General features: G+C 41.2%; 1 protein-coding gene across 1 annotated transcript in view; it reads left to right on the top strand.

Moving 5' to 3' along the window:
* The first annotated feature begins 6,467 nt into the window (after window positions 1-6,467).
* Window positions 6,468-26,511, top strand: part of LOC139369089 (ethanolamine kinase 1) — a 64,454-nt gene continuing 44,410 nt past the window's right edge. Inside the window, exon 1 of the mRNA XM_071108618.1 lies at window positions 6,468-6,554. The gene's annotated coding sequence lies outside the window, so the exon portion shown is untranslated. The remainder of the gene's footprint in view (window positions 6,555-26,511) is intronic.

The raw sequence follows: 26,511 nt of genomic DNA, 5'->3' as shown, positions 1-26,511 counted from the left end.
TGTTGATCCCTGTACAGGGACAGCAGCCGTAACTAAGACCTTTCAATCTAAAGCAGCAGATGTCATTTTTAGGATATGTCAATACAGCCCAGTGCTGCTTACCTGAGATGCCATCTTCTTAGGTGTCCACTTTGACTTCCTTTGTGTTGGAAAAAAGTTGCTTTCAGAACAATTATTTTTGATTGAAAATAAAGGTTTCGCTCTTGACAAAAAGACACAAACGCACCTCCATAGCATATAACAATTTGCCTGTGAATAACCACACCTTCATACAAACGTGCTACTGTATGCAGAATTCTTGAGCCACAACCAAAAAGGCTGCCATATCCTGCCAGCATGCCCACAAGCAAGCCACTGAGAATGATGACGCATGGAAGAGGGAAAGGAATGAGCTGGGAACAGCAATTTGTTGCAAGTTGGGGAGGAGGGCTAATAGCAGAACAATAGACTATTCAACCTTTACTACGGAAGGTTGCAAGTTCAAACCCCCGAGCAGACAAGGTCTGTCGTTCTGCACCTGAACAGGCAGTTAACCCACTGTTCCTAGGCCGTCATTGTAAATAAGAATTTGTTCTTAACTGAAAGTAAAAAAATAAAATTAAAAAAAAGAATAGTCTAATAGCCGAGCTAGGTGTAAACCTCCCCATCACAGACCAGATTTGCCCTATCAAATTAGTTACCTTGTTTGCATAAATTACCTGTGTTCTCCTGAAATTTATGCAAGATTACTAATGAGGGAATGCAAACCAGGTGTGTGGGAAAACAAGACAAAACAAATGGAAAATTAAAGGTGGAACGGTGATGGCTAGAAGACCGGTGATGTCGACCACCGAACGCCACCCGAACAAGGAGAGGGACCGACCTCGGCGGAAGTCGTGACACTTGATGTCACAAATACATGGTAGATAGGTTTGAGCCAAAAACCCATTTCCTTACATGCCAGATTGTTGACCAGTATCATACATTTACTATAGTACTTATCCATTATTTATTAGTTATTACATTAAAAGTTTCATTTGTTGTGGTCAGGATAGACTTCCATACCGTTCCACCACTTACTCCCAGCCCAGCTCTGCAGCATTCCCCTTCCCTGTAAACAACTCCTCATTTGCTGCTCGAAGAGTAATGAGGGTTTTGGTCTCGTCGTCTGACTCTGTTGTATACATCAACCTTGGGTGATAATTTGACAGTCAAGTATCGAGATAGATATCTAATTAGAATATATGATTATACAGTGCCTTGCGAAAGTATTCGGCCCCCTTGAACTTTGCGACCTTTTGCCACATTTCAGGCTTCAAACATAAAGATATAAAACTGTATTTTTTTGTGAAGAATCAACAACAAGTGGGACACAATCATGAAGTGGAACGACCTTTATTGGATATTTCAAACTTTTTTAACAAATCAAAAACTGAAAAATTGGGCGTGCAAAATTATTCAGCCCCCTTAAGTTAATACTTTGTAGCGCCACCTTTTGCTGCGATTACAGCTGTAAGTCTCTTGGGGTATGTCTCTATCAGTTTTGCACATCGAGAGACTGAAATTTTTTCCCATTCCTCCTTGCAAAACAGCTCGAGCTCAGTGAGGTTGGATGGAGAGCATTTGTGAACAGCAGTTTTCAGTTATTTCCACAGATTCTCGATTGGATTCAGGTCTGGACTTTGACTTGGCCATTCTAACACCTGGATATGTTTATTTTTTAACCATTCCATTGTAGATTTTGCTTTATGTTTTGGATCATTGTCTTGTTGGAAGACAAATCTCCGTCCCAGTCTCAGGTCTTTGCAGACTCCATCAGGTTTTCTTCCAGAATGGTCCTGTATTTGGCTCCATCCATCTTCCCATCAATTTTAACCATCTTCCCTGTCCCTGCTGAAGAAAAGCAGGCCCAAACCATGATGCTGCCACCACCATGTTTGACAGTGGGGATGGTGTGTTCAGCTGTGTTGCTTTTACGCCAAACAGAACGTTTTGCATTGTTGCCAAAAAGTTCAATTTTGGTTTCATCTGACCAGAGCACCTTCTTCCACATGTTTGGTGTGTCTCCCAGGTGGCTTGTGGCAAACTTTAAACAACACTTTTTATGGATATCTTTAAGAAATGTCTTTCTTCTTGCCACTCTTCCATAAAGGCCAGATTTGTGCAATATACGACTGATTGTTGTCCTATGGACAGAGTCTCCCACCTCAGCTGCAGATCTCTGCAGTTCATCCAGAGTGATCATGGGCCTCTTGGCTGCATCACTGATCAGTCTTCTCCTTGTATGAGCTGAAAGTTTAGAGGGACGGCCAGGTCTTGGTAGATTTGCAGTGGTCTGATACTCCTTCCATTTCAATATTATCGCTTGCACAGTGCTCCTTGGGATGTTTAAAGCTTGGGAAATCTTTTTGTATCCAAATCCGGCTTTAAACTTCTTCACAACAGTATCTCGGACCTGCCTGGTGTGTTCCTTGTTCTTCATGATGCTCTCTGCGCTTTTGACGGACCTCTGAGACTATCACAGTGTAGGTGCATTTATACGGAGACTTGATTACACACAGGTGGATTGTATTTATCATCATTAATCATTTAGGTCAACATTGGATCATTCAGAGATCCTCACTGAACTTCTGGAGAGAGTTTGCTGCACTGAAAGTAAAGGGGCTGAATAATTTTGCACGCCCAATTTTTCAGTTTTTGATTTGTTAAAAAAGTTTAAAATATCCAATAAATGTCGTTCCACTTCATGATTGTGTCCCACTTGTTGTTGATTCTTCACAAAAAAATACAGTTTTATATCTTTATGTTTGAAGCCTGAAATGTGGCAAAAGGTCGCAAAGTTCAAGGGGGCCGAATACTTTCGCAAGGCACTGTATACTGCCATTGCTATGTAAAGTATTTTTCAAAAGGGACTTGCAGTGATTTTCTTCAGTCACCCTTTCAAAACGAAACTTTTAAAGAGATAAAAACATCAACACAACAATTAAAGAGTTTGCTGTCCATTTTTAGCTACGTTTTACCCTCTACTGACCCTGACCAAACACTGTGACCACAGAAATGTTCATATTAATGCAGTGTTGATGTTTAAGTGTATATTAGCAATTAAAATCCCTCTGGGTCCAAATATGGCGACCATACCACCATGGACCCAAGTAGTACTAAATAAATATACATATTTTAATTGGCTGTCAAACCAATGGTGAAATGTGCACTAATTAGTCTCAGGTTTGAGTCTGGACATAAACGCTCTAATAACTTATTTATGAGGAAATACCCCCCAATATTTAGGCTAATGGCAGAAGACTACTTTCTAAGGATGTTATGCTCGACATTCACACTTGAAACTGTAGTGCTAGTGTTTTGACATCCGCCTCAAAATGCTGTTTCGACCATTCAAAACTGTTTTCGAAACAGCATTTCGAGCCAGATGTCAAAACACTAGAGCTACGTTAGCAATGACTATGGACACAGGTTTTTATTTAAATGTAACTATAAAATTCAAATATACATAGAATGCAAATTTTAAATAAAAATCACATGGCCATATAGTTTCACAAACAAATAAAAATTATGATGAGCAAATAAATTCAAGACAGTTTTTTTCTGATTAATAAACATTTCTTATCATGCAAACTAATTTGCAGTGGTCATATGTTTTTGTGAATGTGACAACATTTGTGACTCCACAGATTACCTTTGTGACCTACATTTTCCGTATTTGTGAATTTAATTGCGTTTGTGACTTGCGTCGCATTTGTGAGTTTTCTCACATATTTGTGAGTTGTGTTTTATGGATCAGTATGTGCAGATCAAAGATACACGATCCATATTAGGACATCCTCAGCTCTCAAGTCAAACTCCCTCAGTTGTTATTTTTCCTCCTCGTACCAAACTTCTACAACTTCTACTGCTTCAGTCCTACAGCTACTACATTAACTATTAATACTAAGACTACTACAGTAGTGACTTTGGGCATTCTACACTGCTACTATTATAGTCACAATAACAGTAGCAGCGAATCAGTGGCCATGTGGTTGTCACGCCCTGATCTGTTTCACCTGTATTTGTGATTGTCTCCACCCACCTCCAGGTGTCACCCGTTTTCCCCATTAGTCCCTGGGTATTTATTCCGGTGTTCCCTGTTTGTCTGTTGCCAGTTCGTTGTTCAGTTAAAGTCTCAGTTGTTGAATCTCGTTATGTTCATACAAATATTTACACATGTTAAATTTGCTGAAAATAAACGCAGTTGACAGTGAGGGAATATTTCTATTTTTGCTGAGTTTAGAAGCAACTCCTATTTTAGCAGCTGGCAACGTAAATGCTCATTGTCACATGCACAATGATTGAATAACATGTACAGTTGAAGTCGGAAGTTTACATACATACACTGGACGATGACCCCAAACATACTTCCAAAGTTGTGGCAAAATGGCTTAAGGACAACAAAGTCAAGGTATTGGAGTGGCCATCACAAAGCCCTGACCTCAATCCTGTAGAAAATGTGTGGGCAGAACTGAAAAAAACGTGTGCGAGCAAGGAGGCCTACAAACCTGACTCAGTTACACAAGTTCTGTCAGGAGGAATGGGCCAAAATTCACCCAACTCATTGTGGAAGGCTACCCGAAACGTTTGATCCAAGTTAAACAATTTAAAGGCAATGCTACCAAATACTAATTGAGTGTATGTAAACTTCTGACCCACTGGGAATGTGATGAAAGAAATTAAAGAGGAAATAAATCATTCTCTCTACTATTATAATGACGTTTCACATAATTAAAATAAAGTGGTGATCCTAACTGACCTAAGACAGGGAATATTTACTAGGATTAAATGTCAGGAATTGTGAAACACTGAGTTTAAATGTAGTTGGCTAAGGTTTATGTAAACTCTCGACTTCAACTGTATGTGTACATTTATTTTGCAATGCTCGCGCATGCGACGTGTCCGGTTTGGGGAGCGTGTAAGGGGTGGCTTAATAGCATGAGATTGACACATCGTATACACATCACAGTAACCCCCTTTTGCCACATATGACATTCCCAGGTTGCTAAGAATCAGGGATTCAGGCATCACCATTGAAAGACCACCACAACATGTCTCCTCCACTTAGTGCTGTCCCCCCAGAACCAACCTCTGAACAAAGGTTTTCAACTCCGAATACAAGGCCCTCGCTTCCTTCTCTTTCCTTCCTTCTAACATTGCGAATGATATGTTTCCTTGGCTCTCCTCTCGGCATCAATGCCAACACAGTGACTGAATTGCATTTCGGCTTCTGGATTGTTGCTCTAACTGCTTACAGTAACTGACTGTGGGGTATTCTTTTGAATGCTAGATACGGTAATAATGACTTTCAATGAGTAACTACGGCTTGGAATCCAAGTACAGTAAAAACCTGAACAGAAAATCTGAAATAGTAAGCCATTTTCATTAACACAGTAAACATTTGACAAGTCTGGATTTTTGTAAAATGTTTTACAGTAGCTTATTTCTTCTCCAATTATCGAGCCCTGGGAGAGAAAAAAACACTCACTGTCTGATGTGCATGTGACAACCCTCATGACCTGACTTGACATCTGCAATAAAACATTAAACAGCCCGGTTTGTTAGTTGGCCCATGCCGTGTGTTAAATGGAATGGTTGTGTTTCTGGGAATGGGACCTGTATCCTGCTTAAACGCTGTCACAATCAGTAACTTACGCACAAGCCAATGGACATAGTCTAAGGACATCATTGCACATTAAAGACAGATAACAGCAACTCGCTTGACTTTGGTACAAAACAGTCTATTATATCACAGGTTGTTCCTACAGCTTTTGTTAATAAAGTACATACAAACAGATAGTACATCTAAGTCACCTGCTCATGTATATGGACTTTGACTGTTTGGCTTTTTGGTTAATAATAAGTGACCAAGAGTCATCACATGAAATAGCTTCATAGACCATTTCAAATCCTCATTGTCTCTTTACTCTGGTCCACATTGTCCTGTCTCTCTCTCTCTCTCTCTCTCTCTCTCTCTCTCTCTCTCTCTCTCTCTCTCTCTCTCTCTCTCACATACATACATACATACATACATACACAATTTCACATGCAGCCTCACATCACCTCTAGAAACCGATACAATTTTCACCTGGTGTTTTTATAAGTCTACACATTTTATCTTGTTTATTTCTTTCCAAGCCCATGTTTGTTTTAAATGTTCCCGTGTGTTTCTGGCTTCCTCTATTAAAGTGGGCGATTGTGTACTTAATTCCATATACTCCTGTGCTGCTGATCCGTATCCCGGTCTATGAGCGAGCATCAGTACCCCAATGTAAATCTCTTTCATACACAAAGACAACAAGCCAATACGAGAGGAGGGGGACATTTCTTTGCTCCCCTTGACTGCAGAAATTCGAACAGCATTCAACACAGGTCCGGATGCCCTGCTCTAGTAGGGCTGTATAGTGAGACATCTGTAGAAAGTGTGTGTGTGTGTGTGTGTGTGTGTGTGTGTGTGTGTGTGTGTGTGTGTGTGTGTGTGTGTGTGTGTGTGTGTGTGTGTCCTGCTGCTCTAACAAAGCAATGGTAAATGGGTGAGTAAACGCTTATAAATATGTTATAAACTAAATAGTGTAGTTACACAGTGAACAGTTCCAAAGTAAACCACTTTGAATTGTTGTATGTGAGTATTGCTCTTTGTCAGTAAAAAGGCACTGTAAGTGAACAAGCATAAGGGAAATGTTTTTCTGACTAGCTTTGTTTTCTGCACCATTACCCACAATTTGTCCAGACGAAATATGGACAGTAAATATAACAAAAATGTATCTAGACTTTCAACATTTATTGCGCAGGACACTTGATATCGTTTCGAACATTTTATCCAACAAGAGGGAGCCAGCAGCATTGAGGCTAGACTGTGTGATCAGGGATGAAAGTGAATTTGTAATTAACACTCTCCCTGTAATTGCTATCAGACTTTCTTTTCATTTGAAGATGAAATGATTTATGTTCTCTTCCGAAACCAAGGTCAGATGCCCAGTCATAGATATTTAATAAAAACAGGCAGGAATAACACACGGGCGGGCAGGCTGGCTGCGAAGCTAAATGTCATGCTATCATATGCTCTAACGGGCATCTCTAAATGAATTCAATGCCATATCCAAAGTACACTCATCATGCAGACAATTATTACTGTAAAATGAAATCAAACTTGGTGATAGAGTTGGAGTTGACGTAACCATGGGTGAACGGGGAGTACGTTAGGGGACTGTGTGTGGAGTAGGCGTTGTCGCTTATCCTGTATTTGTGCATATTAATAGGCCCATAAATGCATATCTTAGTTCATTATTATCTCACAGTGCAAAACGGTATATTTCATTGGACCATGTAGTGCTAATAGCCCCTACTTAGAACAAACAACAGTCGGGTCGTTTCATTTCAGCAAGCCATGACACCCACAATCTCAGATTCTTCTGAAATGGGTTTCTGTATTTAGAAACAGATAATATAATCATTCCTGCAACGTTATTTTTGTTGAAAGACAATATGAACTCTGAGACATTAAGCTAATTTACTCCACCCAAATTGGCCATTTTAATTTATGGGATTCATATAATATTCAATAAATATAGTACCCAACATCGGATTTGGACCAAAGCTCCTCTTAACAATCCAAATAAATGGTCAAAAACTGCCCACGAACCACCCCAAACCCCACACCAAGCCCACCGCAATGGCCAGTATACATTATCAGGACAAACTGAATTGCTTTCATGGAGGACTGGCTTGAATTGTGACGATTACCACACAATTTATTTTCATAATGAACAAAGGCTATTGTTGCAACGAAAATGTACTCGGCTCTTGCAACCCATTATGACACACACCTGGCAACCCTCATTATGCACACCTGCGCCCCATCATGAGGCACACCTGGACACCATACCTCTGACGGAGGGCCTCCTACCACGGGTCGTCACAGTGAGCCAGTCCCCCAGCCTACCCAGCCGTCCGCCCAGGTCAGCGATGCCCGACTTTCCCTTCCGAGAAGTATGACGGTACTCTATCGAAATGCCGTGGCTTTCTATTCCAGTGCGCCCTCTATTTCACCTATCAGACGGGAGCCCCCACCCTCGAGAGGTCCAAGGTTGCCACGGTCATTTCCATGCTGACTGGACAGGCGTTGGAGTGGGCTACGGCCGTCTGGGAGAGAGGGGAGGATGAGTTGGGTTCCTATGAAAGGAACCCAACCATCCTCCAGAGGGCAGAGAGGGAGGTGAGTGACTTTTTATTTTTCTAAGGGGACACTGGTGTCCACCTCGCCACTCCTTTGGCTGTCCTGAGGCAGAGCCTGAACCCATGGAGGTGTGGGCCATGCACCTCTCCTTGTCACCGGAGACAGCTGGGACTCTGTTCCTATTGCGGTCAGGAGGAACACCAGCTTCAGCGGTGCCCGGTGCGCCCTAACCCGGGGTCCACTAGAACAGAGGGGTGGCCCTGTGACCTTCCATCTCCCAGGGTAGGCGTGAGTATTCCATCACTTTCCTCCAAACCCTTTCTGGCTTCAATTTTACTGGCTGTCCCATCTGTCTCTACAGCTCTAGTGGACTCCGGTGCCGCTCAGGTCCTCACCTCCTCCCTGAACTTAACTTCATACCTGCTCTCCTCTCCTTTTCCTGTCCAAGCTCTGGATATGCGACCATTGGGATCCACCACAATTACTCATGTCAAAGCACCACTCACCTTCAACGTGGGACCCAAGCACTATGAACGCCTTTCCTTCATCACCGCACCCATATACAAAGTCATCCTCGGCCTCCCGTGGCATCAACTCCATAACCCCACCATCTCCTGGTCAAGGATGAGACTCACCGCCTGGGAACCAGGATGCCGGAGGACCTGCTTTCCCGCACCCTGTGGTTCCACATCGGTGGAGAGTCCTGGGAGTGTCCTCCAGCCCATCAAGCGGTCCTCCCGTATCGTTGGTCCCATGTTTTAGGACATAGATGTGGACATCTGCCATGCTCTGGAGAGAACCAGCTCCTGCCACCTGCCCTGCAGAGAGCATCTACGTCCCCAAGGAGATGAGAGATCGGCTGTTGACCTGGGCACACACATCCCTTGCCGCTAGACACCCAGGTATCACCCGCACCATCTAGTTCCTCTCCGATAAATACTGGTTGCCCACCTTGGCGTAGGACGTCGCCCACTATGTCAACTCATGTTCGGTATGTACCCAATCCAAATCTTCCCGGCACACTACAGCAGGTAAACTACTTCCCCTTCCCTCAGCGCCCTTGGTCACATCTGTCCATAGACTTTGTTATGGATCTCCCCATTTCTGATGGTTTTACCACTGTTCTGGTTGTTGTTGACAGATTCTCAATCTTGCCGTTTTATCCTTTTCTCTGGTCTACCTACCGCTCTCCAGGTCGCTGAGGCACTATTCCAGCAGCTCTTCCGACACACGTCGCTGGTCTGGAAAGCCTTTATGGAGAAGCTTGGGACCACGGTCAGCCTCACATCTGGGTACTGGCCTCAGTAACGGGCAAGTGGAGAAGACCAACCAGGAGCTGGAGAGGTTCCCAAGGAGTCACTGGCAAGGGGAGTGGGCCCGGTTCCTTCCCTGGGTGGAATATGCCCAGAACCCACTCCTCCACCGGACTGACTCCCTTCCAGTGTGTCCTGGGATGTCAGCTGGCCCTGGCTCTGGCTCTGTGGACTCCGAGCCAGACTGAGGCCAGTGCAGTTTACGAGTGGTTCCGTCAGAAGGATCAGGTGGACCACCACTGCAGTGAGGCTCCCGTGGACTGGGAGGGTATGGTCCAGATGAGCAGTGTTGGGTTCCGGTGATTGACATTCTAGATCCCAACATCATCCAAGATTTCCACCCTCGCCATCCGGACCAGCTGGAGTCGTGCGCTCGACATCACCGGATTACTAACCACCAGTCCTGGCAACCCATCATTACGCTCACCTGAGCCTCATCACCACCTTGATTACTTCCCCTTTATGTAGCAATCCCTAGCGTCAGTCTTCAGGCAGTATTGGTTCAGTTTTCATGTCCAGGTGCATCTCTTGTTTTGTAACTCCATGTTATTATTAAACCAACCGTCTACGTTACAAATGTTTTTAAAATTGTATATTTTCCTTAATTTTGCTGGACCTCAGGAAGAGTATGTCGATCCATAATAAATACAAATAAACAATACACTCTGCCACAGCTTCATAATACTTGTCAAACATAGAGAACTGATACTTGGTTTTGGGGGGTCTGTGAGTGGCTTTTGACCATTTATTAAAATCATTGTTAAGAAGACGCTTGGTCCAAGTTGGATACTATATTTATTGAACGTTACATGAATCCAACAAATTGAAATAGCCAGTTTGGGTGCATCAATTGGCATAATTTCTTAGTTCTAATTATCTTTCAACAAAATGTTGCTGGAATGCTTATCTCTTTCCATCTACAGAAATTGTTCCATTTCGGAACAATCTAAGATGGTGGGTGTCGAAATCGTCTTGTGCTTTTTGAGGTGGAATGACTCGGTCGCCAGACCTAACTATCCAGTACTCATTATAAAACTACATTTGGGACTCATATGGTTGCGTGGTTATGGTGGCTGGGTCTCCGACAGATGATTTCAGCACTTAACCCACTGCCATGCTCGATAAACACAGCCCAACCGCAGTATTGCTTTCTGCGTATCCTACTATTCACATTTATTAACATTCACAGTCCGAGGAAATCTCTGGTAAAACGTTTTCTGAACATGGAATATATAATCCAGGAATGATACAATTTTATGGGGGAAATATAAGAGTGTTACCGGAGCAAGCCTAAGACTACATTTGTTCTATGCTAAGCACCCCAGCTGTGGTGAGGGATATGGCCTCTTCTGCCAATAAGCAGCACTGCTTTACAGACGCTAAGTATGAGTCCCAAATGGCACCCTAGTCCCAACATAGCGTCTTACTTTTGACCAGAGCCTTGGGCATGGTCAAACGTAGTGCACTATATAGGGAATAGGGTGCCGTTTGGGAAGTAACCCAACATCCTTGTAGAAGCTGCTGTTAGTATTAGACTAGAGCCATTTCTGTGGGTGACCTCATGGACTGTGGTTTGGATGGCACTCCAATGACGAACAATACTTAAAGGTATGGCAAAGGATGACAGGAAAGTGTACAGTACAACATGACCTCAACGTTTCAATCCTTGTCTGCTCTACACGTAGTAGCGTTTCTCCAACTCTTGACTGCCAAGCCAATTGATTGGATAAACATTGCCTACACATTTTCATTACAAACTGGATACAGTACATACACTCAGAAATAAAGGTTTATTTTAGTTCTTAAAGGGGTACAAACACTGTCACTGTAGTGGTACCCTGTAAGGTATGCCCTTTGTACCTTTAGTTATAGATACTTAATTGTACTCTTACCTTAAAAGAGCCAATAGTGTACCTTAGGGGACAGGTACAAAAACATACCTTTTTAGGGTACCACCAGTGTGACAAAACCATTTGTTACTTTAAGGTGGCAAAAAAAAATTCTAGATTTTTTTTCTCATTTTGTCTGTCATAGTTGAAGTGTACCTATGATGAAAATTACAGGCCTCTCTCATCTTTTTAAGTGGGAGAACTTGCACAAACCTACATGCCAACCAAGTATAGCATAGATTTTCTTTATCATTAGCCTATCAGACTTACTACCAATGCTCCTTATAGGACACATCACTGCACCATGTACTTCTCTGTAAACTGGCAATCTCTGTATACCGGGTGCAAGACACACTGGTTGATGCTTATTTACACTGAACAAAAATATAAATGGAACATGCAATAATTTAAAACATTGTACTGAGTGACAGTTCATTCAAGTCAATTGAAATAAATAAATTAGGCCTGGCCGAATCTATGGATTTCACATGACTGGAAATAGACATATGCATCTGTTGGTCACAGATACCTTTTAAAAAAACATTTAAAGGCAGGAGAGTGGATCAGAAAACCATCCAGAATCTGGTGTGACTATCATTTGCAACAAGCTCAATGGGTGACATGTCTGGTGAGTATGCAGGCCATGGAAGAACTGGAACATTTTCTGCTTCCAGGAATTGTGTACAGATCCTTGTGACATGGGGCCGTGCATTATCATGTTAAAACTTGAGTTGATGGTGGCGGATGAATTGCACAACAATGGGCCTCAGAATCTTGTCACGGTATCTCTGTGCATTCAAATTGCCATCGATAAAATGCAATTCTGTTATGCCTGCCCATAACATAACCCCACCGCCATCATGGGGCACTCTGTTCACAACGTTGACATCGGCAAACCGCTTGCCAACACAATGCCATAAACGTTGTCTGCGGTTGTGAGGCTGGTTGGGCGTACTGCCAAGTTCTCTAAAACGATGTTGGAGGCGGCTTATGGTAGAGAAATGAACATTCTGGCAACAGCTCTGGTGGACATTCCTGCAGTCAGCATGCCAATTCCACGCTCCCTCAAAACTTGAGACATCTGTGCCATTGTGTTGTGTGACAAAAATGTATCTTTTAGTGGCCTTTTATTTATCCCAACACAAGGTATAACGATCCTGCTGTTAATTCAGCTTCTTGATATGCCACACCTGCCAGGTGGAAAGGATTATCTTGGCAAAGGAGAAATGCTCACTAAGAGGCATGTAAACAAATTTGTGCACGACATTTGAGAGTAATATGCTTTTTGTGCGTACGGAACATTTTTGGGATCTTTTATTTCAGCTCATACATGTATTTGTATTTGTATTTATTATGGATCCCCATTAGCTGCTGCCAAGGCTACTCTTCCTGGGGTCCAGCAAAATTTAGGCAGTTTAGGCATTACAATACATTCACAGATTTCACAACACACTGTGTGCCCTCAGGCCCCTACTCCATCACTACCACATACAGTTGAAGTCGGAAGTTAACATACACCTTAGCCAAATACATTTAAACTCAGTTTTTCACAATTCCTGACATTTAATCAGAGTAAAGAGTCCCTGTCTTAGGTTAGTTAGGATCACCACTTTATTTTAAGAATGTGAAATGTCAGAATAATTGAAGAGAGAATGATTTATTTCAGCTTTTATTTCTTTCATCACATTCCCAGTGGGTCAGAAGTTTACATACACTCAATTAGTATTTGGTAGCATTGCCTTAAATGGTTTAACTTGGGTCAAATGTTTTGTGTAGCCTTCCACAAGTGTTAACTAACCTCCAGACGAGCTTCAATGCCATACAACTCTCCTAACTGAAGCTCTATGTTAAGTGTTGCAGTCATTTCAGTCGCTGTAGTAGCTGACCTGTATAGTGTTGAGTCATCCGCATACATAGACACTCTGGTTTTACTCAAAGTCAGTGGCATGTTGTTAGTAAACAAATTAAAAGGCAAGGGGCCTAAACAGCTACCCTGGGGAATTCCTGATTCTACCTGGATTATGTTTGAGAGGCTTCCATTAAAGGACACCCTCTGTGTTCTGTTAGACAAGTAACTCTTTATTCACATTATAGCAGGGGGTGTAAAGCCATAACACATACGTTTTTCCAGCAGCAGTATATGATTGATCATGTCAAATGCTGCAGCGGTAGTCTAACAAGACACACAAATGACTGATGATTGGCTGAGAGAAATTGATGATAAAATGATTGTGGGGGCTAAGTGCTGTGCTTGTTGAGTGCCCTTCCCTATAAGCGTGCTGAAAGTCTGTTGTCAATTTACAGTCATTTTCTTAGTGGGTGTGTGCTTATTAGTAACTGGAATAATCAATTTCATAAATGTGTCAGAAGTGCAGCTTCTGGTTGCTCCTCATTACACACCACAGACCAGCAAATATTCTTTACATCATCAACGTATGAATCACAACAAAACTTATTGTATGACGGCTTATACACTATATTATGCCCAGCCTTTGGAACTTTGGTTTTCCTTGATATACCTATTCTATTGTGGTCACTACTGTACATCCTATGGATTTGGATACTGCTTTAAAGCACATTTCTGCAGCATTGGTAAAGATGTGATCAATACATGTTGATGATTTAATTCCTGTGCTGTTTGTAATTACCCTGGTAGGTTGACTGACAACCTGAACCAGGTTGCAGGCACTAGTTATAGTTGTTTTCTTATTCTTGTGTGGGCAGCTTGATGATAGCCAGTCAATATTTAAATCACCCAGAAAATATACTTCTCTGTTGATATCACATACATTATCAAGCATTTCACACATATTATCCAGATACTGACTGTTAGTGGTCTGGTGGTCTATAGCAGCTTCCCACAAGAATGGGCTTTAGGTAAAGCAGATGAACCTGTAGCCATATTACTTCAACAGTATTTAACATTAGATCGTATCTAAGCTTTACAGGAATGTGGTTCTGAATATAGACCACAAAACTGCCCCTGTTGGGATTTCTGTCTTTTCGGTAGTTGTTATAACCATGTGTTGCTACCACTGTATCATCAAAGGTATTATCTAAGTGAGTTTCAGAGATAGTCAGAATATGAATGTCATCTGTTACAAGCAAGTTATTGACTTCATGGACCTTGTTTCTTAGGCTACATATGTTAATATGAGCTATTTTAGCACTTTTCTGGGTTGCTTGATTGTTTTTAAGGCTTTACTGGGAAGCTTATCAGAGGTAGACTTACTCATGTTATTTACATTGGAGCTGATAGTGCAGGGTGAGCTGCACAAAGTGTTTTTCCTACTAAGGCACACCGCCTCAGTGCTAACAGTGTAACTCTGATTCATAGTCTCATGATTACTGCATACAATAGCTGTAGGATAAACGGAAGTATTCGGTGCAATTAAGGGTACATAAATTAAATTACTTGCATTGTGTTTGCCAATGCCCCTATGATAATGCTACAGGAGTCCATCCAAATCATCTTGGCTCCCGGACTCTGTCCACGTTTTTCAAGGCTGCATTGAAACAATGAATGGTCAATGATCCAAGACCAGATCAGTTAATCCCTACCATTGTGACAATGAGTCGTCATAATGCTGCATCAAATGTCTTCTGTTTCCAGAAGGTGTCAAAGTTGTCTATAAAAGTGACTCCAGCAGAGCTACAGTAGTCTTTTAGCCAGATGTGTAATGCCAGCAGTCTGCTGAATCTATCACACCCGCGGCCTAACGATGGTACTGGACCTGAAATGATTGGCCGTTGTTTGGAGTCTTTTAATACAAAAATCAGTTCGGAGCTAGCCCTCCTGATGTCGTTTGACCCCACATGGACTACGACAGTGTCAGCTCCCGGCATCTGTGGTAGAACAGTCGGAAGCAGGCTTCTTGTGTCCTGTACTCGTGCTCCTGGGTAGCACATGATTTTTGCCTTGGGAACCGAGATGTTTCTCACCATAGAGCTGCCTATGATGACAGCTGGTGATGTTGAATGGGCCGGTCTCTCAGCCTCACGGTCTGATGAGGGTGGGAGCTCCGGGGATCTAAACCATGGAGACCCACGTTGCCAGAGGATGAAATTTCTTTGACTTCCACGGCGAGTGATGCACTTCCATAGCTGGTTGGTTGGGTCGAGAGCAGCTCCGTTCTCCAGGGAAGGTGGAGACCCCTTCAGGGATGGAACCCTGTCGAGCACCGGCCAGTCGGATGTGGATACCCGATACGGATGCAAAACTTCCACCAAACCAGAGTGGCTACTGGGGTGGAAGAAAATGAAAAAGTAGGCATGTAGCTACTTCGCTCCTGTAATTCTCCGCAAGCAAGCAGTTGCTACATTGAAAGTCAGCTCAGTCCACATTGTCCCAGAACAAAGCAAAGAAAACACAGCTCCTGCAACGCTGGAAATGTTCAATAGCGGCCTCCATTTGAGACTAGCTAGGTTAGCTGGGCTTTCGTGTCTCTCCCCCTATGCGGAATCTGGCAGGATCCTGGGACAGACAGCATCGCTCACAGCAATTGAATGTGACTGGCAGAACGGGTGCTGTATGTGGAGGATGAAGGTTGCAGTGGGTATCTCAGATAGGGGTGAGTGAGGCCTAAGAGCGTTTTATACACTGAACAAACATTTAAAAAACACAACACTTCATGTATTTTCGTGAAATGCCTGGGTTCACCGGGGATCTCTTGGTGAACAGGGCAACCTTGGAAAGGGGATTGGGCCTTTTCGTGGCACGCTTGTAATCTTTGTAGTTCTCCAGCCCACTGGTCACAGGTCCAGAAATGGCTGGACTTTCCAAGTTACAGTATTTCCTTTATAACATTTTTAATGACATCACAAAATGACATTAGTGTTCTACAGATAGTGTTCACATCTGACCATTCCCCACATTCCTCATTAGAAATATTGTTCCAGTATTCGCTTTTGAACATGTTAGTGATTCAGAGGGAAAAAGGTCTGTTGAGACAAAGCACATTCCTTTAGTGAATTTGGAGCGTGCATGACTGGATCTTCTCCCTTGATTCCCACTAGTTCTCTCCTTCTCCCTCTACGGGTGAAAGGGGTCTGATTGAAGTTATTCATTGCAAACCTGATCTGACCTATTTGAATCTCGTGGACAGTCATGATACCAATCTACCATAAAAGCCTGATTAGTGGAGTGCTGCAGAGATGGTTGATTTCCTGGAAGGTTCTCCCATCTCCACAGAGGAACTCTAGAGCTCTGTCAGAGTGACGATCAGGTTCTTGGTCACCTCCCTGACCAAGGCCCTTCTCCCCGACTGCTCAGTTTGGCCGGACGGCCAGCTTTAGGAAGGGTCTTGGTGGTTCCAAACTTCTTCCATTTAAGAATGATGGAAGCCACTGTGTTCTTGGGGAGCTTCAATGCTGCAGACATTTTTTGGTACCCTTCCTCAGATCTGTGTCTCGACACAATCCTGTCTCGGCGCTCTACGGACAATTCCTTCGACCTCATGTCTTGGTTTTTGCTCTGACATGCACTGTCAACTGTGGGACCTTATATAGACAGGTGTGTGTCTTTCCAAAAATGTCTAATCAATTGAATTTACCACAGGTGGACTCCAATCAAGTTGTAGAAACATCTCAAGGATGATCAATGGAAACAGGATGTACCTGAGCTCAATTTAGAGTCTTATAGTAAAGGGTCTGAATACTTACGTAAATAAGGTCTTTTTGTTGGGGTATTATGTGTAAATTGCTGAGGAAACCTTCATATTTAATCAATTTTGGAATAAGGCAGTAACGTAACAAAATGTGGAAAAAGTCGAGAACTTTCGAAAGCACTGTATCTGCCATATCAATTAATAAGGTTGCTGTAACAGATCAGAATGTTTATCTTAAAATATTGATAAACTATTTCTTCACATTTTAGTTGCAGCAATGTACACATTGCAATAGGCCCACTAATGATCATGAATGTTCCAAAGTGCAATTTGTAGGAAAACTCTCTAACAGATAAATATCTGTTTAGAGAAAATGTAGAGAGGGGGGATTTAAAGATGCCTACCTGTTAAAATGATATCATGATTATTTGCATCAATCCAGTGGCCTTTTATTTTGCAAACTCCATCTCATGTGCTACAGAAACACCTGTATTACAACAGTTCTAGGTGTCTGCACACTTGAATTAAAGGGTAGCTACACTCAAAAATCAACATTTCTTAGATTTGTCCAAGATCTCAAAAGTGGTCTGCTGATGTGGTTTAAGCACTGTTATGACTTAGAACATACAATTGTGTTGTTTTTCAGTCAAAGAAGTATACCTTTGAGAGCGAAAACCTGTAAAAAGAAACATGAAAAATTTGAATTTCTGTCTCAACTGACAGAATAATTGATCTGATTTAGGTCATTCAGAGTGTATGTCACTGTTTCTCATCAAATTTTTCACACCGGGCACCTCATTGCCAGGCACAGACCTTTTTGATTTTTTGTTGGCAAAATTACAGTATACCCACTTCTCCAAGCATCAGTACACCACTGATTATTTGTCCTGAAGAGGGCACTCTATACATGGCTTTAAGCCTATCTTGCCTCTTGCTACAGCAAGAGTGGACACTATAAACCAATGCAACTACACCAGGGCAAAACATGTGCATTGGCCATATATAGTAGGCTACTGTTACATGAAGTGTCATGGTAGGCTGTTCTGTGGTAAAGTTAACTTTACAGCCCTTTAGTGAATCTAGTGTGTTATTTTAGATTTTTGCAAAGTGTAACCTATTCCTCAAGCTCTTGTCATTCAAAGGTTTTCAGAGACACTAAATAATCATGGCAGTTTACAAAGTAGCGCTTCATAGCTACGTTTTTAACTTGAACCCCTATGCTAACCACAACCCTTACTTAACCCAGATAGTAAGGGCCGTTCACTGAGTCAACACTTGGGATGAGAGGCAGCGCTGTGACAGCAACGAATTCTGTGATTGATGTTTTTCCTTACAAGTGAAAACTACCAGAATTTTTGTGGCTACAGCTCTAAAATCAATGAAAACATTGCTCAATATCAATACATTGAAAATGTGTCCTATGTCGTTGTTTTCCATCAGGCTAGCATGAGGTGGCTCAGTCTTCAGAGCCTGGGACCATTTTTTTGCCGGAATCAGTGCAGTTTATCCTCCTTTCCCTAGAGTAAGTTTTTCCATTAAAAAATGTTGTCTTTCTGGTGCTCCTACATTTTCTCTGGGGCTTACATTAATGTTTTTTCCTCAAATCTTTCTCAAGAAGGCTTTCTGAGTAACTTTGTAGGGCTGTTTTAAGCGCAATCTATACAGAAAATGCTGTTTTTTCATTCCAGCTAGAATAATACAAATATTGGCATATATATCAGTTATCAGTAAATATTCCCAATCTAAAATTGGTATCAGAACCAAAAATCACATCTTGATCGGGCTCTACTAGTATTAGCCGATGTTCTTGTCATGCTTTGTGTTTTTTTTTTCATATTACACTACCGGTCAAAAGTTTTAGAACATCTACTCATTCAAGGGTTTTTCTTTATTTTTACTATTTACTACATTGTAGAATAATAGTGAAGACGTCAAAACTATGAAATAACACATATGGAATCATGTAGTAACCAAAAAAGTGTAAAACAAATCTAAATATATTTTATATTTGAGATTCTTGAAATAGCCACCTTTTGCCATGATGACAGCTTTGCACACTCTTGGCATGTACAAAATGTCCTGTAATTTATAAAAGGTTCACCCAATATGGATGAAAATACCCAACAATTAAAGCTGACAGACTGCACTTTAACCTTACAGTCATTGTATCATTTAAAATCCAAAGTGCTGGAGTACAGAGTCAAAGCAACAAAAAATGTGTGACTGTCCTAATACTTTGAGCTCACTGTAAGTCTGGTTGCACACCTGATTGGCAAACTTACTGTAATTGAGAAATTATTTGACGAAACTGAAAAAAAAAAAAAAAACATTTAAACCAAGATAAATGACAATGTATGATGGAAATAAATGGAATTATGGGCCGATAGACTAATTCAACTCCATCTTTCATTGAATCAAATGACTCATTTATCACAAAACCTTTTGATGTTCCCAATTACTTTAATAATTAATTAATTGGCAAAGTAGGCAAACTTAGGCATGAAATGCCAATAACAAACTGTGAGCCATCCTTTTCACGTATAAAATACCTAATAATGTCACGACTTTCACCAAAGTCGGTTCCTCTCCTTGTTTGGGCGGCGTTCGGCAGTCGACGTCACCGGTCTTCTAGCAGTCGCCGATCCACTTTTCATTTTCCATTTGTTTGGTCTTGTTTTCCCGCACACCTGGTTTACATTCCCTCATTATTTTTCGACGTGTATTTAACCCTCTGTTCCCATCATGCCTGTGTGTGGAATTGTTTGTTGTTATGTGTATGTGCACGTCAGACTGGTTTGTGCCGTGTTATGTCAACCCATAATTGTTTATTGTTTAGTGCCGTGTGTCTGTTCGCCGTAATAAATTGCTCCGTTCGCTACCCAATTCTGCTCTCCTGACTTCCCTGCAGACAGTTACGGATACCTTACAAAAAATGTAATGTAATTTGGAATTCTGTAAAGTTAGTGGGTGATGTGGAAAAAAAAAATGTTTCCATCAATAATGAAAAACCACCTGGTATTGATAACATACAGTGCCTTGCGAAAGTATTCGGCCCCCTTGAACTTTGCGACCTTTTGCCACATTTCAGGCTTCAAACATAAAGATATAAAACGGTATTTTTTTGTGAAGAATCAACAACAAGTGGGACAAAATTATGAAGTGGAACGACATTTATTGGATATTTCAAACTTTTTTAACAAATCAAAAACGGAAAAATTGGGCGTGCAAAATTATTCAGCCCCCTTAGGTTAATACTTTGTAGCGCCACCTTTTGCTGCGATTACAGCTGTAAGTCGCTTGGGGTATGTCTCTATCAGTTTTGCACATCGAGAGACTGAATTTTTTTCCCATTCCTCCTTGCAAAACAGCTCGAGCTCAGTGAGGTTGGATGGAGAGCATTTGTGAACAGCAGTTTTCAGTTCTTTCCACAGATTCTCGATTGGATTCAGGTCTGGACTTTGACTTGGCCATTCTAACACCTGGATATGTTTATTTTTGAACCATTCCATTGTAGATTTTGCTTTATGTTTTGGATCATTGTCTTGTTGGAAGACAAATCTCCGTCCCAGTCTCAGGTCTTTGCAGACTCCATCAGGTTTTCTTCCAGAATGGTCCTGTATTTGGCTCCATCCATCTTCCCATCAATTTTAACCATCTTCCCTGTCCCTGCTGAAGAAAAGCAGGCCCAAACCATGATGCTGCCACCACCATGTTTGACAGTGGGGATGGTGTGTTCAGGGTGATGGGTTGTGTTGCTTTTACGCCAAACATAACGTTTTGCATTGTTGCCAAAAAGTTCAATTTTGGTTTCATCTGACCAGAGCACCTTCTTCCACATGTTTGGTGTGTCTCCCAGGTGGCTTGTGGCAAACTTTAAACAACACTTTTTATGGATATCTTTAAGAAATGGCTTTCTTCTTGCCACTCTTCCATAGAGGCCAGATTTGTGCAATATACGACTGATTGTTGTCCTATGGACAGAGTCTCCCACCTCAGCTGTAGATCTCTGCAGTTCATCCAGAGTGATCATGGGCCTCTTGGCTGCATCTCTGATCAGTCTTCTCCTTGTATGAGCTGAAGGTTTAGAGGGACGGCCAGGTCTTGGTAGATTTGCAGTGGTCTGATACTTCTTCCATTTCAATATTATCGCTTGCACAGTGCTCCTTGGGATGTTTAAAGCTTGGGAAATCTTTTTGTATCCAAATCCGGCTTTAAACTTCTTCACAACAGTATCTCGGACCTGCCTGGTGTGTTCCTTGTTCTTCATGATGCTCTCTGCGCTTTTAACGGACCTCTGAGACTATCACAGTGCAGGTGCATTTATACGGAGACTTGATTACACACAGGTGGATTGTATTTATCATCATTAGTCATTTAGGTCAACATTGGATCATTCAGAGATCCTCACTGAACTTCTGGAGAGAGTTTGCTGCACTGAAAGTAAAGAGGCTGAATAATTTTGCACGCCCAATTTTTCAGTTTTTGATTTGTTAAAAAAGTTTGAAATATCCAATAAATATCGTTCCACTTCATGATTGTGTCCCACTTGTTGTTGATTCTTCACAAAAAAAATACAGTTTTATATCTTTATGTTTGAAGCCTGAAATGTGGCAATTGTCGCAAAGTTCAAGGGGGCCGAATACTTTCGCAAGGCACTGTATATGGTAAGCTACTGAGGATGGTAGCAAACTATATTGTTGCTCCTATTTGTCCTATTTTTTTATCTGAATCTGGAGAAAAATGTTTGTCCCCAGACGTGGAGGGAAGCCAAAGTCATTCCACTACCCAAGAATGGTAAAGCTCCCTTTACTGGTTCTTACAGCCAACCAATCAGCTTGCAGCTTGTACAAACATTGTGTTTGACCATATACAATGCTATTCCTCTGTAAACAAATTAACAACAGACATTGATCATGCTAATAGAGAACGGCACTTATGTACTGCACTGACACAAATCACTGATTGGTCAAAAGAAATTGATAAAAATATTGTGGAAGCTGTTAGATTTCAGTGCAGCCTATGTTATTATGAACCATAACCTGTTGTTGAAAAAAACATTTGTGTTATGGCTTTTCAACCTCTGCCATATTGTGGATTCAGAGCTATCTATCTAATAGAACACAGAGGGTTTTCTTTAATGGAATTTCTTATTTGTGGTGTACCGCAGGTCAGCTCTCTTGGCCCTCTACTATTCTCTATGCTTACTAATGACCTGCCACTGGCATTAAACAAAGCCTGTGTGTCTTTGTCTGTTGATGGTGCAACCCTATAAGCGTCAGCAACCACAGCAAGTGAAATTGTTGCTAAATAAAGAGTTGCAGCCAGTTTTAGAATGGGTGACCAGTAATAAACTAGTCCTGAACTTCTCTAAAACTAAGAGCATTGTATTTGGTACAAAGTTCTAGAACTCCTCTGAATCTGATAATTAATAATGTGGCTGTTGATCAAGTTCATGAGACTAAATGATTTGGTGTTAACTTGGATTGAAAACTGTCATGGTCAAAACCTATTGATTCAATGGTTGTAACGATGAGGAGAGGTCTGTCGAGATAAAGAGATCTCTGATAAAGAGAGCTCAGATTTCTTTTGACACCACACTCCACAAAGCAAGTCCTGCAGGCTCTAGTTTTATTTGATCTTGATTATTGTCCAGCCATATGGTCAGGTGCTGCAAAGAAGAAAAACTGCATCTGGCCAAGAACAGAGAGGCACGTCCTGTTTTTAATTAATCAGAGGGCTAATATCAAAACCATGCATGCCAGTCTCTCTTAGCTAAAAGTAGAGGAGAGATTTATTGCATCACTTATTGCCAAATTGCTTATAAAGTCAACTTACACACAACTCTGACACACACACTTACCCCATCAGACATGCTAACAGGGGTCTTTCCAATGTCCACAATTCCAGAACAAATTCATGAAAACGTACAGTATTATATACAGTGCCTTTAGAAAGTATTCACACCCCTTGTCTTTTCCACATGTTGTTGTCTTACAGCCTGAATTAAAACATGTATTACATTTAGATTGTTGTGTCACTGGCCTACACACAATAACCCATAATGTACATTTTTACAAATGAATTAAAAATGAAAAGCTGAAATGTATTTAACCCCTTTGTTATGGTAAGCCTAAATATGTTCAGGAGTAAAAATGTGCTCCTCAAGTCATATAATAAGTTGCATGGACTCACTCTGTGTGCAATAGTAGTATTTAACATTATTTTTGAATGAATGCCTCATCTAAGTACCCAACACATACAATTATCTGTAAGGTAACCTAAGTGGAGCAGTGAATCTCAAACACAGATTCAACCACATAGTCCAGGAAGGTTTTCCAATGCCACGCAAAGAAGGGCACCTAAAAAAGCAGACATTGAGGATGTCCCTTTGAGGATGGTGAAGTTATTAATTACGCTTTGGATGGTGTATCAATACACCCAGTCATTACAAAGATACGTGGTGTCACGCCCTGACCGTAGATTGCTTTGTATGTTTCTATTTTTAGTTTGGTCAGGGTGTGATGTGGGTGGGTATTCTAAGTTGTAGGTGTAGGTTTTCTTTTTCTATGTGTTTGGCCTGGTATGGTTCTCAATCAGAGGCAGCTGTCTATCATTGTCTCTGATTGAGAGCCATACTTAGGTAGCCTGTTTTCCCATTTTGAGTGGTGGGTGATTATTTTCTGGTTAGTGTTTGTTGCACCTGCACACTGTTCGTTTATCGTTTTGTTGGTTTTGTTCGTGTATTCATTCTGGATTAAAACTATTATGGATACATACCACGCTGCACTTTGGTCCTCCTCTCCTTCCACCAACGAAAATCATTACAACTGGTGACTTTAAAACAGTTACAGAGTTTAATGGCTGTGATAGGAGAAAACTGAGGATGGATCAACAACATTGTAGTTAATCCACAAAACTAACCTAAATTACAGAGTGAAAAGACAGAAGACTGTACAGAATACAAAATATTTTCCAAAACATGCATCCTGTTTGCAATAAGGCACTAAAGTACAACTGCAAAAAATGTGGCAAAGGAAATTCACTTCATGTCTTGAATACAAACGTTGTTTGGGGCAAATCCAACGCATCACTGAGTACCACTCTTGATATTTTCAAGCATAGTGGTGACTGCATCATGTTATGGGTGTGTTTCTCATCGGTAAGGCCTAGGGAGTATTTTAGGATAAAAATAAATGGAATCGAACTAAACACAGGCAAAATCCTAGAGGAAAACCTGGTTCATTCTGCTTTCCAACAGACACTGGGAGACAAATTCACCTTTCAGCAGGACAATAACCTAAAACACAAGACCAAATATAAACTGGAGTTGCTTACCAAGATGACATTGAATGTTTCTGAGTGGCTTAGTTACAGTTTTGACTTAAATCGGCTTGAAAATCTATGGAAGAGTTGAAAATGTCTGTCTAGCAATGATCAACAACCAACTTAACAGAACATGAAGAATGTTTTAAAGAATAATGTGCAAATATTGGACAATTGAGGTGTTCAAAACTCTAAGCGATTTATCCAGAAAGACTAACAGCTGTTATCGCTGCCAAAGGTGTATTATACTTATGTAATCAATATATATTCATGTTTTAGATCTTAATAATTTTTTACAAATGTAAAAATGTTTGTCCACTATGATATTACAGAGTTTTTTTGTGTAGAAATTTGATGAAAAATTACAATTAAATCCATTTTAAACCCATCTTGTAACAACAAAATGAGGAAAAAGTCAAGGGGTATGAATACTTCCTGAAGTACAGTCATGGCCAAAAGTTTTGAGAATGACACATATTAATTTGCTGAGTCTGCTGCCTCAGTTTGTATGATGGCAATTTGCATATACTCCAGGATGTTATGAATACTGATCAGGAAGCTGGAAGCTTCAAAAGGAGGGTGGTGCTTGGAATCATTGTTCTTCCTCTGTCAACCATGGTTACCTGCAAGGAAACACGTGCCGTCATCATTGCTTTGCACAAAAAGGGCTTCACAGGCAAGGATATTGCTGCCAGTAAGATTGCACCTAAATCAACCATTTATCGGATCATCAAGAACTTCAAGTAGAGCGGTTCAATTGTTGTGAAGAAGGCTTCAGGGCGCCCAAGAAAGTCCAGCATGCACCAGGACCGTCTTCTAAAGTTGATTCATCTGCAGGATCGGGGCACCACCAGTACAGAGCTTGCTCAGAAATGGCAGCAGGCAGGTGTGAGTGCATCTGCATGCACAGTGAGGTGAAGACTTTTGAAGGATGGCCTGATGTCAAGAAGGACAGCAAAGAAGCCACTTCTCTCCAGGAAAAACATCAGGGGCAGACTGATATTCTGCAAAAGGTACAGTGATTGGACTGCTGAGGACTGTGGTAAAGTCATTTTCTCTGATGAATTCCCTTTCCGATTGTTTGGGGCATCCGGACAAGGTGAGCGCTACCATCAGTCTTGTGTCATGCCAACAGTAAAGCATCCTTAGACCATTCATGTGTGGGGTTGCTTCTCAGCCAAAGGAATGGGCTCACTCACAATTTTGAACACAGCCATGAATAAAGAATGGTACCAACACATCCTCTGAGTGCAACTTCTCCCAATCATCCAGGAACAGTTTGGTGAGGAACAATGCCTTTTCCAGCATGATGGAGCACCTTGCCATGAGGCAAAAGTGTAGACTAAGAACAAAACATCGATATTTTAGGTCCATGGAAACTCCCCATACCTTAATCCCATTGAGAACTTGTGGTCAATTCTCAAGAGGCGGGTGGACAAACAAAACCCCACAAATTCTGACAAACTCCAAGCATTGATTATGCAAGAATGGGCTGCCATCAGTCAGGATGTGGCCCAGAAGTTAATTGACAGCATGCCAATGTGGATTGCAGAGGTCTTGAAAAAGAATGGTCAACACTGCAAATATTGACTCTTTGCATCAACTTCATGTCAACTGTCAATATAAGTCTTTGATACTTATGAAATGCTTATAATTACACTTCAGTATTCCATAGTAACATCTGACAAAAATATCTAAAGACACTGAAGCAGCAAACTTTGTGGAAATTAATATTTGTGTCATTCTCAAAACTTTTGGCCATGACTGTATAGGAGATTTGGTTGCGTTGTGAACCAAACACAATTCAATATTACTTTTGTAATACAGTAAATAGCCTACAGTTTAAGGCTATCTTACAAACAAATGTAACATTAATCCTTAAAATGCGTAACACATTCATTTGAGGTTACTGTAACTAAAAATGTCTTATGTAATCATATAAAGTGTGCATGTTCAAGATAGCATGGCATGCATAGGTCACAGTTTTGTGGAAATCTTCACAACTGCTGTAACAGTCCGCTCAACATCTCGAATGGCATTGATCACTTGCGCAATGTCTTTTTAATGTAATCTCAACTGCATTCTAGGTAATTTGGTTTTGATAGATGAAGCACAGTGATAACAATCTGTTGATTGAATAAACAAAATATCTGACATATTCCCATTTGAACTTTGCTGTATTT

The sequence above is a fragment of the Oncorhynchus clarkii genome, chromosome 2, assembly GCF_045791955.1.
Source record: "Oncorhynchus clarkii lewisi isolate Uvic-CL-2024 chromosome 2, UVic_Ocla_1.0, whole genome shotgun sequence".
Classification (NCBI taxonomy): Eukaryota; Metazoa; Chordata; class Actinopteri; order Salmoniformes; family Salmonidae; genus Oncorhynchus; species Oncorhynchus clarkii.
Note: the sequence above shows the minus strand (reverse complement) of the source record. Positions and strands in the feature narration are given on the sequence as shown.